The 14,534-nt window shown below is 48.0% G+C and overlaps 1 protein-coding gene across 1 annotated transcript in view; it reads left to right on the plus strand.

Annotated features, from left to right (window-relative positions):
• LOC115304168 (receptor-type tyrosine-protein phosphatase N2-like) overlaps positions 1-14,534 on the plus strand; it is a 333,289-nt gene that overhangs the window by 254,716 nt on the left and 64,039 nt on the right. Inside the window, exon 4 of the mRNA XM_029954228.1 lies at positions 9,324-9,420. The gene's annotated coding sequence lies outside the window, so the exon portion shown is untranslated. The remainder of the gene's footprint in view (positions 1-9,323; positions 9,421-14,534) is intronic.

Raw genomic sequence — 14,534 nt, forward strand, 5'->3', positions numbered from 1 at the left:
AGAAACTGACAAACTGTTTTCCAGAATCGTCTTACAATTGCACTGCCGATGAAATACTGACCCAGTGCCGCCACATCCTTGCCAGAATTGGGTATCGTCACTTAGCTGTTTAGCCTTCCCGGGGGCCGTGGCGTGGCCCCGCGCTGTGGGCTGTGGCGTGGCCCCGCGCTGTGGGCCGGCTCGCACTAACAGTGTCGGACGACTTCTCGTGAGCTTACGTGCCATCGTGCGTCCTTGTTGGGGAAACGGCTCTTTGCGTCTTTAACACTTTTTCGAATTGGACGTTTTTAATGTTTAGTTGTGAGAGTTCCACGTTCCAGGTGCTGGGCCCCTCGTGGCCATGGGCCTGTGCTTGTCTTTCGTGTGAACGTCGATGCTTTCCCTAGCCCCAGGCCCCGAAGATTTCCTGTTCTTTTTTGGCCCTAAAATGCTTCTTGTTCCACATTTTCCATTTGTATCCATTATCTATTTTGTTTACTCTTTGTGTAAACTTGAGCCTGACGTTGAGGTTTCTGCTCCGTGTACTCCACAGACCCTGCACCATCGGGGAAAGTCAAGTGTTCAAACATTAAGTTGCTTTTGTACCTTTGTCAGAAATCTTGGGCATATTTGTGTGGGTCTATTTCTGGGTTTTCTGTTTTGTTCTACTGATCTATTTCCCTCTGCCAGTGCTGTATAGTCTTGATGAGTGTACCTGTGGAGTAAGCCTTGGAGTTAGCGTGATTCCTCTTGCTTTGTTCTCCTTTTCCAGCGTTGTTGCGGCTCCTGTGACTCCTTTGCTGCTTCGTATAAGCCGCTTGTCTGTGTCTGCGAAGACTCTTGCTGGGATTTTGAGGTGAACCGTGTTGCACCTGATCCCAATCTGAGAAGGATTTTCATCATCGTTATGTTGAAACTTCCGACTCATGGGCACGGCGTGCCATTCATTCACTTAGATCTTTAATTTCTTTTATCCACGTGGTGTAGTTTTTAGCACACAAGTCCTGCATGTATTTGTTAGATTTACACCTAAGTACGTAATTTCTTGAGTGACTATAGTGTTTCAATTTCAGTGTCTATATGTTTATATGTGCCATAGTTCATAGAATAACTTCTTAGTTCTAGGAGTTTTTGTAGATTCATTGGGAGTTTTCATGCAGAAAAATCACATCACCTGGAAATAGGTAGTTTTACTTTTTTTTTTCTGATCTGTTTGCCTTTTCTTTTCTTATCTTGCCCTACTGCATTGGATAGAACTTTCAGCTATGTGGTTAAGAGTCGTTAAGAAGAAGCGTCCTTGCCTTTTTCCAGATCCTAAGTGGAAAGCTTCTAGGTTTTCACCATTAAGTATGATATTAGCTGTAGGGCTTTTATGGATGTTTACTATCAGGTTAATGAATTTCCCCTCAGTTCCTATTCTTCTGAGAGTTTTCATCATGAATAGGTTTTGAGTTTTTCAAATACATTTTCTGCATCGATATATTCCTGTAATCGTTCTCTTCTCAAGCGTGTTAGTACGGCAGCTTACACTGGTTTATTCTGGGATTTTTGAACCAGCATTCAGCATTGCGCATCTGGAATAAACCCTGTGATGTAGAATTATTTTCATACATTGCTGGATTTTTAAATACTAATATTTTTCTTAAGTTTATTTATTTATTTTGAGAGAGAGAGTGTGTGTGTGCATGTGAGTGCATGTGCAGAAGTAGGGGAGGGGCAGAGAGAGAGAGAGAATTCCAAGCAGGCTCTGTGCTGTCAGCACAAAGCCCAATGCAGGGCTTGAACTCAGATTGTGAGATCATGACCTGAGTTAAAATCAAGAGTCAGACACTTAACCAGTTGGCTAAGACACCCAGGATTCCAACATACTAATATTTTTCTCAAGAATTTTTATTTTCAGGGACGCTTGGGTGGCTACATCGGGTTCTGTGCTGACAACTCAGAGCCTGGAGCCTGCCTTTGGATTCTGTGTCTTCCTCTCTCTCTGCCCCTCCCCTGGTCACTTCCTGTCTCTCTCTCAAAAATAAAAAAAAAAAGAATTTTTATGTCCATTTTCATGATGGATATTGTTCTATAGGCTTCTCTCTCTCTCTCTTTGGTCTTTGTCTCCTCTTTCTATCAGGTTAGTATTAGGTACATGAAAATAATTGAGAACTATTTCCTCTTCTTCCATATTGTGGAAAAGATTGTGTAGAATTCATGTTAATTCTTCCTTCAGTATTTGGTAGAATTCTCCAGTGAAATCATCTGAGACTGCACATTTCTTTTGGGGGAGGTTTTTAATTATGAATTCAGATTCCTTAAGACTTATAGGGCTATAAAATTATTTATTTTTTATTGGATGAGATGTGGCAGTTTGTGGTTTTTGAGGAACTGGCCCAGTTCACCTAGGTTGCCATGCTCAGTGTGTGGCTGTGTTTGCTCCCGTATGAGGTTGACAGGCGTATTGATATCATCTGTCTGGTTCCTGGTACTGGTAATTCGGGACTGCTTTCTTTTTGTCTTTGTCAGTCTTGCTAGAAATTTGTCAATTTTACTGATCTTTTCAGGGAACCAGCTTTTGTTTTCACTGACTTTCTCTGTTTTCCTTTTTTCTGATTTCAATCTGTTGATTTCTGCTCTTTATTATTTCCTTCTTTCTGCTTTCCTTGAGTTTATTTTGCCCTCCTTTTTCTAGCTTCTTGATGTGTACATTTAGATAATTGATTTGAGACTCTTTTTTGTAATACAAACATTTAGTGCTAAAAATTTCACTCTTAGCACAGCTTTAACTTCGTCCTGCAAAATTTAGATGCCATATTTTCATTTTCATTCAGTTCTCAGTATATTTTTCTCTTGGATTTTCTTTGACCCATGGCTTATTTAGAAGTTTATTGTTAAATTTCTAAGTGGAGATGTTCTTGTTAGAGATATGTTATTGATTTCTAACTCAACTCTACAGTGATTGAAGAATGCACTCCAAATGATTTTGAATCTTTTAATTTTGCTGAGATTTGTTTTCTGATCCAGGATATATATAGTCTCAGTCCGTGTCATATTTTGTGGGCACTTGGAATGAGTGTGTGTTCTGGTCTTGTTGGGTTGAGTGTTGTATAAACGCTGATTAGAACTGTTAACCAAAAGCACTTCTCCAGCTTTGCTGATTTTCTCTTTATTTGTTCAGTTGCTAAAAAAGTAGTATTGAAGTCTCCAACTATTATTGTGGATTTTTCTATTTCCCCTTTCTGTTCCATCAGTTTTTGCTTCACATATTTGCAGCTAGGTTGTTTGAGTGTATGTAGTGAGGATTCCTACGTCTTCTTGGTGGACTTATATCTTTCTATAAGGTCTTTCTGTCCCTGGTAATTTTGTTTTCATGAGTAACTCATCTGATGTTACTATAGCCACTGCTACGTCCTATGATTGATGCTTGCATAATACATCTTTTTCCATTCCTTTACTTTCAACCTATCTGTAACATCACATTTAAATTGAGTTTCTTATAAAAAACATATAGTTGGATCATGCTTCTTTAATCCACTTAGTCAATGTCTGTTTTTTCATTGGTATATTTAGTCCATTTATATTTAATGTAATCATTGGTATTTTACTATTTGTTTTATGTTTGTTCTTTTTTTCTCTGTTTTCTTCTTTCTTAATTCCTTTAGGGTTATGTTAATATTTTTTAGAGATCCATATGGTCTTTTTGAGTGTATTGCTTTATATCCATTTTAGTGGTTGGTCTAGATATCACATCATATATACAGAACTAATCACAGTATACTGTCATTATTTTACCAGTTAATAGTAGGGTATAGAAACCTTACCTCCCTTTATGGCTCTTCCTCCCTGTTTATTATAATTATCTTAACTATTTCCTCTACATACGTTTAGAAGCACAACAGACAGTGTTATTATATCTGCCTCAACTATCAAACATAATGTATAAAACCCCAGAGTAAGAAAATTAGTCACCTTCACTCTCCACACTCTTTTCTCCTTCCTGACGTTCCAAGGCTCCTTCTTCTATCCTCACCTTTCTATTTAAACATGTGCGTTTAGCAGTTGTTTTAGGGCAAGTCTGCTGTAAAAAACGCTCTTATTTTCCTTCTTTGAGAATGTCTTAATTTCTCTGTCATTCCTGAAGGGTATATCTATACATATATATTTTTAATTTTTTAATGTTGATTTATTTTGCTGGAAGAGAGAGACAGAGTGTGAGTAGGGGAGGGGCAGAGAGAGAGAGAGAGAGAGAGAGAGAGAGAGAGAGAGAGGGAGGGAGGGAGGGAGGGAGACAGAGAGTGCGAACCAGGCTCCAGGCTCTGAGCTGTCAGCTCAGGGCCCAAGGTGGGGCTTGAATCCACGGACCAAAGGATCATGACCTGAGCTGAAGTCAGATGCTCAACCAACTGAGCCACCCAGTCACCCCTACATATTTTTTTAATGTTTATTTATCTTTGAAAGAGAGAAAGAGTGCAGGGGAGGGACAGAGAGAAAGGGAGACAGAGAATCCCAAGCAGGCTCTGCGCTGTCAGTACAGAGCCCAACACAGGGCTTGATCCCACAAATCGTGAGATCATGACCTGAGCTGAAATCCAGAGTCAGATGCTTAATGACAGAGCCACCCAGGTGCCCCTCGTGAAGGATATTTTTGATGGGTATCTGGATTGGTAGATTTTTGGGATTTGGGACTGATGGTTTTCTTCTTCCAGCACTGAAGAATGTTGTACAGTTTCCTTGTGGCCTCTACGGTTTCTGATGGGAAATCTTTTGTAGTTCAGATTGGTGTTTCTCTCATAGGCAAGGTGTCATTTTTCTCTGGCTGCTGTTGAGATTTTGTCTTTACATTTCGTTTTCAGCATTTTAACCATGTGTCTTGGAGGAGATTCAGATTCACTCTGTTTAGGGTACTCAGCTTGGTGAATCTGGAGGTTTATATCTCTTGCCAAAGTTGAGACATTTTCAGACACACGTTTTTGAGTGCCCGACCTTCTTTCTTTCCCCTTCTGGGACTCTGATGCTATGAATGTTAGATCTTTTGTTACAGCCCCTTTCTCCCTGAGGCTCTGTCCATTTTTTTTAGACTGTTTTCTCTCTGTTGCTGGAATTGGGTGATGTCTGTTGTTCTCTCGTCTAGTTGACTGACTCTCTCCTCTGTCCCTCATCCTTCATTCAGTGCATCCTCCGAGCTGGGGTTTGTTTTTCTTTTTGGTTATTGTATTTTTCAGTTATAATATTTCCATTTAGTTCTTTTTACATTATTTATTTGCTGAGACTTTCTTTTTTTAAAAATGTTTATTTATTTTTGAGAAAGAGGGAACAGAGTGTGAGCAGAGGAGGCGCAAAGAGAGAGGGAGACACAGAATCTGAAGCAGGCTCCACACTGAGCTGTCAGCACAGAACCTGACGTGGGGCTCGAACTCATGAACTGTGAGATCATGACCTGAGCCAAAGTCGAACACTTAACCGACTGAGCCCCCCAGGTGCTCCAAGAGACTTTCTGTTTCTTTGCCTAGGCTTCTAGTTTTGCATTTCGTTCAAGCATGTTCATGATGGTTCATCGAGTGTTTGCATTGTGGCCGCCTCGCCGTCCCCAGCAGGTAGTGCTGGCACGCCGGCCTCAGCCTTCGTGTGTGCGCATGAGGTCGTTCTGGTTCTGGTATAACAAGTGATTTTCTCTTGAAACCTGGACACTATTTATTATATTATGAGACTCTGGATCTCATTTAAGCCTTATGTTATTGTTTTTTTAAAAACCCCATTTATTTATTTTGAGAGAGAGAGCGTGCAAGCAGGGGAGGGACAGAGAGAGAATCCCAAGCAGGCTCTGCACTGCCTGTGCGGAGCCTGATGCAGGGCTCAAACCCATGAAGCGTGAGATCATGACCTGAACTGAAATCAAGAGCCGGACGCTTAACTGACTGAGTGACCCAGGCGCCCTAAGCCTTGCTTTAACAGCTTTTTCTGACGCTGCTCTGGCAAGGTGGGGGGGAGGGGTCTCCCCACTACGTGGGGGTGGAAGGCCGGGTTTACCACTGGACTTCTGCTGACATCTGTGTGGAGGGGTCTTGTCTGTGTGCTGGGCGGGGTGGGTGGCTGGGGGTCTGAACTCCCCACGCGGTCCCCCCGACAGGGGAGGGCGTAGGCCCCCTGCTCCCTACGTGTCCGCTCTGCCAACCCGACAGGGTGGGGAGGTCAGCGGCCTCATTGCACCGCATCGGGGACGACACCCGGCCCCCTCCTGGCCTCTGCTGGCATGGGTTCAGGCTGGGCTGGGCAATTTTTTGGTGGCATTTGGTGAGAATGGAGCCGTTATTGTCTGGAATGTGCCAAGTAGCCCCCTTCCTGGGCCTCTGGCTGGGGAGAGGTGACCTCCGTCAGGGCTCCGCCTGCGCTTGGTGCTCCCCGGTGCTGGCTGGCTCAGCTCCAGTGCCAGACGCATAAGGCCAAAGGACGGCCCAGGGAACCCCCATGTGTGGTTCCTCAGATTCCTAGGACCCAGAAGTCCGCCTTCGGCCTGGCCCTCACCGCCTTCTGTGCGTCTAATCTCCAGGGTTTTATTGTGCCTCGCGGGAAGGGTAGGGGAGAGTACGGGACGGGTAGGGGAGAGTGCATCTTCTCCGTCTGCCCGGAAGCTGTCCTCTCTTCCTGCGGTTCTGACTTCTCAGCAGCCTTGAGAGGAGTTCAGAGAGCACGTCTCACGCCCTGACGTGTGCATTGCTTTGGCTTTGTGTCCAAGTGTCCAGTTCCTGCCTGCTCCCAGGAGAGCTAGAAGTCAGCCTAGGGGCTCGGGCCCCGCTGGGATTACCTGTACAGAACACCTTTATCAGCTGGCCAGCTGTTGTGATGGAGCCCTCCTTACAGACCCCGGAACTGAGCCGGCTCGGGCTTCGTGCCTACGGTACATGTGCTGCCGAACAGAACACTGTGCTCTTAAGATGAAAAGATACAGTTGAAGTTTTGTTATTTTTAATTTTACAAGGGAAAATTTTTAATAGGAAGTTCCTTTAAGTTCCTTTTGTGCTCATTATTTTTTCTTTCCTGATAGATATTAAGACCACCCATTTGGGAACGGCACGGCCGAACTACGCTTACCTTCTCAAGTCCAGTGCTAGATACTATGCTAACACTGCAGATGTGCCCTCCATTGAGCATCCTCCTGGGAAGGAAGTAACAGCTAGTAGCCGCATAAGCACGCGCTGCGTGTGGGTGGTTTTGTTAGTTCTTTCGGCAAATAGAAGACACTTGGTTATTATCAAGTGCATTTAATCCTCACGTAAGGGTAACAGTGACCGTGGGGCTCGGTCTCCACGCAGCGACCCATTCTCGAAATGCTATATTCAAACAGAGCTGCTTAGAGCAAGCTGCCCGAGGGGGCCGGCCTGTTTGGTGACTTTTCCCAGCGGCTTCCCCTTTGGGTAACGCCATTGAGCCTTTTGAGATTCAGAAATGTTCCAACTGTTTGAATCTTGCCATTTATAAGTGTAAAAAAAGTGTTAGATTTGCATTTGAAAAAGAATCCAAGTGTGTTCATGAAGGCAGCTTGTATCTGCTGACCCTTCTTTCTATTCCCCAGAACACGGGGTTCTCAGCAAGTTCCAGACCTCTGTGTTCCACACTCACACACACACACACACACACGGGACCTCCGCGTTCCACACTCACACAGACTGGACCTCCGTGTTCCACACTCACGCACACTGGGCCGCCGTGTTCCACACTCACCCACACGCTGGACCTCCGTATACCACACTCACCCACACACGGGACCTCCGTGTTCCACACTCACACAGACTGGACCTCCATGTTCCACACTCACACACATTGCACCTCTGTGTTCCACACTCACCCACACACTGCATCTCCGTGTTCCACACTCATGCACACTGGACCACCGTGTTCCACACTCACACACACACTGCACCTCCGTGTTCCACACTCACGCACACATGGGACCTCCGCGTTCCACACTCATGCACACACTGGACCTCTGTATACCACACTCACCCACACACTGCACTTCCGTGTTCCACACTCACCCACACACTGCACTTCTGTGTTCCACACTCATGCACACACGGGACCTCCGCGTTCCACACTCACACACACTGGACCTCCGTGTTCCACACTCACACAGACACTGGGCCTCTGTATACCACACTCACCCACACACGGGACCTCTGTATTCCACACTCACACACACACTGAACCTCCGCGTTCCACACTCAGACTGGACCTCTGTGTTCCACACTCATGCACACTGGACCGCCATGTTCCACACTCACCCACACACTGGACCTCCATGTTCCACACTCACCCACACACTGCACCTCCATGTTCCACACTCACGCACACACGGGACCTCCGTGTTCCACACTCACGCACACATGGGACCTCCGTGTTCCACATTCACCCACACACTGGACCTCCGTGTTCTACACTCACACACACCGGACCTCTGTATTTTACACTCACATACACACTGGACCTCCCCATAGCACACTCACGCACACACATAAAAAGGCACGGAGCCATCCTGATTTGAAGATTTTGGTAATGTGTTTTTGAACAGGGCATAAAAATATATCTCTGTAATTACATGATATTTAGTGATTAGATAATTATGGATAATTGCATGGGGTAGTTCTAAGTGCTAAAGTGTTACCATAAGATCTAAAATGTACAAATTGCATAATAATTATTCTTGGGAGTTATTTGGTAATTCTGAGCATAATTATCATGTGATCTGCCGTGCATGTAATTAATGCATAATCACATGCATTTTGCCTTCATAACTGCTTCGCTCGTGTTATAAAGCTCTTTGTCATAACATTTGAGTATAAATATAATGTAATTGGCTCCTAGACACCGCACATTAGGCCCCACGGTAATTGCCTTCCCAGTAACAGTACCCTTATTGCATTACAAATGCGTGGCTCTGAGGCGGGACGGAGTTACAGGAATCGCCCGAGACGTGGCGGGGAGTGAGCAGGATGGCCCTCCGTGGCGGGCAGACGCGCACCCGTTTGCGTTGAGAATGTCTTTGCTACGACCAGAGCCTTCTGTGGGACAGTCTGCCTCTTTAGCGGGGGACAGTTCCCTGGAAAGGTGTCCCTAGTTACAGGGCCCCCTCTGTCCAGCCGGGGCGCCGCTGCGCCTAGTGCCTTCATCTGCGAAGCGCCCGCCTCGCTCCTGGTCTAGGTGTGGAAGGCTGGGGTTTCTGGAAGGAAAAGGCCTTCTTAGTAAGCCGCCGGGCGCCGTGGCGTTGCGCTGAAGCTTGGACGCGGCAGCAGTTTCTCCCGAGGCTGAAACAAGAGCTTGCTCACCTTCCGCGTTGGTAACGCAGCTTTCGCGTCTGTCCCCAGGCTTCACGTGGCCGGATGACGTCACTCAGCACGTGACGGCGCGGGAGCTCTCGCACCTCCCCCTCCCGCCGCACCGGGGCGCCTCCGGCACCGCCAGGTAAGCAGCTGTGTCTCGGCTCTCTGGCCCCCGCCAGCGTCTGTCGAGCTTGTTTTTGCCTGAACCTATTGTGTTTCGGGTGTAGACGGGCCAGTGAGTTGGAAAATCCAGTACGGAGCAGGTGGGTGCCATCCTTTCCTCTGCGTCCTAGCCCCGCGGGGCAAGACTCCTTGGCGCGCCCCTCCACCAGGGGCCGCGCTCATGCACGGACACCTCCGGGGCCCTTCCCTCCCTCCCCAAGACCCGTGGGAAGCCCTCCGTCTTCAGAGCCTTGGTTGAAAGCAGGGAAGTCAAGATTTCTGATTTCCCAGTAAGAACTTATACTCCCTTTGGTACAAAAAGCAGAATTAAATCATGAAAGCTTCCCCATTGCCAGAGCCGAGCAGCCTGTGCGGTGCTATTTCTCCCTGCAACAGCCCGTTTCACCCTCGCCGCGCCCTCCCCTGCAGGGAAGGGAAGTGGGAAACTCGGTCCGAAGCAGAGAGGCCACGGCCAGCGGCTGGATCCTCTCGTCCCTCAGCCCCGAGCTGTATATTCTCCCAGTTCATAAAATGGGCAAAGGGCCTTCCCCAAACGCTTAGGGAAGTTTGGAAAGCCCATTTATTCCCCCTAAGAAAGAGACTATTTGAAACTTGAGTCTGGAAAATCTCAGTTGCACAAAAACGCGGGCATCTGCCTTTAGCTCACGTTCCTCTAATAAGCGGAGGCGCCGAGCCACCAGGGAGTTCACGTCCAACCCCGCGAGGTCAGGTGGGTGAGCACGTGCCCGGGACGCGTACCCGCCGGAAACACGCTCCCGTCAGCTCGCTCTCCGGCCGCACCAGGAGCTTCTTGAGGGGGGAGCGTGCCCCTCCATCCCTCGTGCCCAGCCTGTGGACCTCGAAGGCCTCCTTTGGCAGAGAGGACGCGCCACTGGGGTCTGCGCGTGTGCACAGGGCTTCTCTGTCAGAGAAGCCAGCCAAGCGCCACAGCCAAGCTATCTTGAGTTTCCATTTCTGTTTTAGATAATTTCATACTCTTCGCACTTGTCTTTAAATTACCCTTGGGCATTTCAGTATGGCCATGCTCCTTCCTTCCCAGTGAAGATTTACTTCACTAAGGTGAGGCGCCCTGTGCCAGTAACCTTGAACTCCACCAGGAGCAAAGAGTAACTGGGACAGCTGGGTGAGAGAAAGACCCGAGTGCAGCGCCCCCCAAAGACCCGCGTCTGCAGACGAGGCAAGGCAGCGGATCAGACACCCGGATGACCACCTCGTTACCAGTGTCAGTATTGTCGCTCATAAAAATTGCCAGTTTTGTTATGAAAAATGACACCTTATCCTTGTTTTTTTAATAAATGAGATTAAAAGTTTAAAAATATTCGTATTAGAGATTAGAATTTTCTTCTATGTGGATTTCCCATGCGTGACCCTTGTCCATATGAAAAATATTTTTTTACTTTTCCTGTTTTGTTTCTTTCCATTTAGAGCCTTTATATTTGAGGCTGGTGGGTCTCATTTATCCCATCTTGTAGAGATACCTTTTTGGTCTGTGCCGTGGATGGCGACCCTAACCCTAACCCTAACCCTTAGCTCTCTCTAGGCTGGATTTTTAGTTTCCGTCTTTGAGAGTGTTGAATCATCTCGGCTCTGCCAGCAGAGCCCCGTTTTGGGAGGACTCGATGGGACGTTCCCCACATCCCCGTCTGCCTCCCTCCTGGCTCTGGGCCCTGAGCGATGGGAGTCCTGGGCTGCGTCAGTAGGTGCCCGTGTCCTGGGGCCGGCGCTGGGTTTGGCCAGTGGGATTCAGCCCAGCCTAGAGGGCAGAGAGGAGGGGGTCAGGGTGGTAGTGGGACCCGGGCGGGGTGTCTGACCCATGAGCTCCTCTCACAGTCCTCTCTCTTGTGCCTCCGTCATCCGTCTGTCTCCTTCAGCTCTGCCTGAAGGAAGGGCTCCGCAGCCAGAGCAGAGCAGGACTCCCGAGTGGTCCCGCGCTGCCCTCCTTGCGCCAGGGTCACGGTCAGTCGGTACTTCCCCCCTTTTCACAAAACTTCTGCACAACTGTCTTTAGCATTGACACGATCTGTTTCCCAGTGTGTGTAATTTTTATAACCTTCTCTGCAGGCCTACCTCGGGACACTTTCATTGTCTTCCGAGACTGTTGGTAAAATATGCTCACAGCTCGGCTTTCATCGTGTGGAACTGAGGCATGTGTATTTTTGCAGAGAACTATCATCCTTCTCACAGGGACTTCCACCCTCGCTAACTTGTGAGACATAGAATTGATTACAGTTTAAAAATCCATTCGACATGTAGGCAGTAGTCACTCGTCACTTTTAACATAAATTTGATTTTCATGCTCTTAACATGCTTTGTAAAATTACCTCTTGGTTTTTCTGATTTCTCCTATCCTTAGACTTATTTTTTTAAATGGTTATTTATTTATTTTGAGAGGGAGAGAGAACGTGCATGCAGGCACATGAGTGGGGGAGGGACAGAGAGAGAGAGAGAGAGAGAGAGAGAGAGAAAGAGAGAGAGAGAGAGAAAGAGAAGGAGAGAGGAGAGAAGGAGAGAGAGAGAGAAGGAGAGAGGAGAGAGAGAAGGAGAGAGGAGAGAGAGAGAGAAGGAGAGAGGAGAGAGGAGAGAGAGAGAGAGAGAGAGAGAGAAGGAGAGAGAGAGAGAGAGAAGGAGAGAGGAGAGAGAGAGAAGGAGAGAGGAGAGAGAGAGAAGGAGAGAGGAGAGAGGAGAGAGAGAGAGAGAAAGAGAAGGAGAGAGGAGAGAGAGAGAGAGAGAGAAAGAGAAGGAGAGAGGAGAGAGAAGGAGAGAGGAGAGAGAGAGGAGAGAGGAGAGAAGGAGAGAGAGAGAGAGAAAGAGAGAGAGAGAGGAGAGAAGGAGAGAGGAGAGAGAGAGAAGGAGAAGGAGAGAGGAGAGAGTGCACATGATTGAGAATCCCAAGCAGGCTCCTTGCTGTCAGCACAGAACCCGACGTGGGGCTCAAACTCACAAACCGTGAGATTAGGACCTGGGCCGAAGTCACTTAACTGGGGCCCCAGATGCCTCCAGACTTACTGTTTTTTATAAAACTTCTTGAGTTAAACTTTTTTTTCATATTTTTACTTACTCGTTTTTTTTAAAGTGATGAAATTACAAAAGTTTGTGCATTAGCTTTGGAACACAGTTATGGCATCATCCTGTGACTGACACACACTTGTTTGCTTTTGCTCTAAATTCTCTGTCGTTGTAATTTTATACCCTTTGGAAATAGTAAGTGCCTGGTTTTTCATATTTATGTCATTTTTAAACTTGAAATTAGCTCCTAGTTTTATTTCATTTTAATCCAACAATGTGACCTGTTCAGTTTTTACTTTCTGGAGATTCTGAGGTTTTTTTCTGTGGCCTATGTAATACCATTTTGTTATTAATTTTGAATGGATACTTCAAAAAGGTACTGTTTCCACTACTTGCAGGGTACAGATTTTTAATATATAGTTTATAATTTTACATTGTTTATAATATGTCCTTCATCATATTTGACTTATTCAAATTTCTCTGACAAAACTCTGTAAATTTTCCCTTTGGGGTTAATATATTTGGCCTTAACCACGGAGGCTCTGCCTCCGGGCACACGAGGGCCGCCTCGCCGCGTCTTTACCGGTGAGTGCCACGCCCATGGTCACCTCCGGGCGCCTTGTGGACGTTGGTGGTTTTCGTCTTGGGTTCCACTTTTCTAAAATCAGTATTGCCACTCCTGCCTCCTCCCCTTTTATTTGCCGCCGGACTGCTCCTTTGCAGGTCGCCCTGGGACTTGTTCACACGCGGCTTTCCTGAGCAGTGTCGGCCGCACTGTTTCAGCCGCTGGGCCGCGCGGTGAGGGCCCTGCTGCCCGCCTGCTCCCGGTGCCTCCGCGGAGGGTGAATCGTTCGCTTTTGTTTCCTCAGGGTTGTGACCATCCCCTTGGGTTTGCAGGTATTTCTAAAGTGAAAGGTCATGTCCTTGTTGGTGAAGGATTGGGATTTCCCACGTTGTTAAGCTCCTGCCTGCCTTCCCCCGGCGCCTCTGCAGGCGCCACTTCTGGCCCAGGGACCCCCGGCCCCTGGCTCGTGCCTTTTACCTGGTCGACATATGGTCAGTATTTGTTGAATTAGTGAAGGAAAGATAGAGTGAATGATCTCCTGACACTTTGGAACGATTATATGGGAAAACAGACCAACCAGGAGTCCCTCCTCCCTTACTTCATTCCACAGGGCATTTCTAGAGTGTTCTGTACTTGATAGATTTGTCAGTATCCACAGTTGGCTAGCAAGATGTACTTGGTGTGCTTCATACAAGACAGCTGCCCTTCAGAGAGACTGACTTGCCCGGATGGGGTTAGAATCACCTTCAGGAAGCCCAGGCCTGCTCCTCTGCTGACCAGAGTAAGCGCTGCAGGCGGCGCTCAGAAAGCAGGCCGAGCAGTAATTAGCTGCCAGACGTGAGGGACGGAGGGTACGCGCGAGTGTCACTGCGGATGCAGGGCTCCGCGCCTGCCCTCTGCGGACTCTCCTGAGAGCCGGCGGAGGGAGCAGGAGGCCGCAGCCGTGCAGGGCTCCGGGGGCCACACAGACTGCGGGGGGGGGGGGGGGGGGGGGGGGGGGGGGGGGGGGGGGGGGGGGGGGGGGGGGTCGGGCGGCAGCGAAGCGGGTCCGTGGGGGGTGCAGGCTTCTCAGTGCTGCCACGCCCGCCAGGGAGTGAGCGCAGGGCTCGCTGCGTGCTCCCTGTAAAGACTCTGTTTCTAGTCTGGGCTTTTTATTTCTTCAGCGATTTGGGTGACAATTTAGGACATCTTGCGTTATTCGGAGCCTGAACGTCTGTGCATGCGGGTCTCTGGAAAAGAGAATAGTGGAGTCCTAAACGTAAAGCAGCTTTTATTTTTTTGAAGCGGAAAATGTGTACTTAGAAAGTTCTGACCGACTTCAGGCTGAATGACAGGCAAAGTCCATTTGCGAGTTCGCTGCTGCCGGCTCGCCCGACACAGTGAGGTCGTCGCCGTGACCTCCGGCAACATCGTGGACACGCCCACCGGCCGCGGACACGCCCACCAGCTGGCTAGCCGACTCGGGCACTTTTACGAGGTTAGCGGTGAGTGATGGAGAAGGA

This window comes from Suricata suricatta, chromosome 2, assembly GCF_006229205.1.
Source record: "Suricata suricatta isolate VVHF042 chromosome 2, meerkat_22Aug2017_6uvM2_HiC, whole genome shotgun sequence".
Classification (NCBI taxonomy): Eukaryota; Metazoa; Chordata; class Mammalia; order Carnivora; family Herpestidae; genus Suricata; species Suricata suricatta.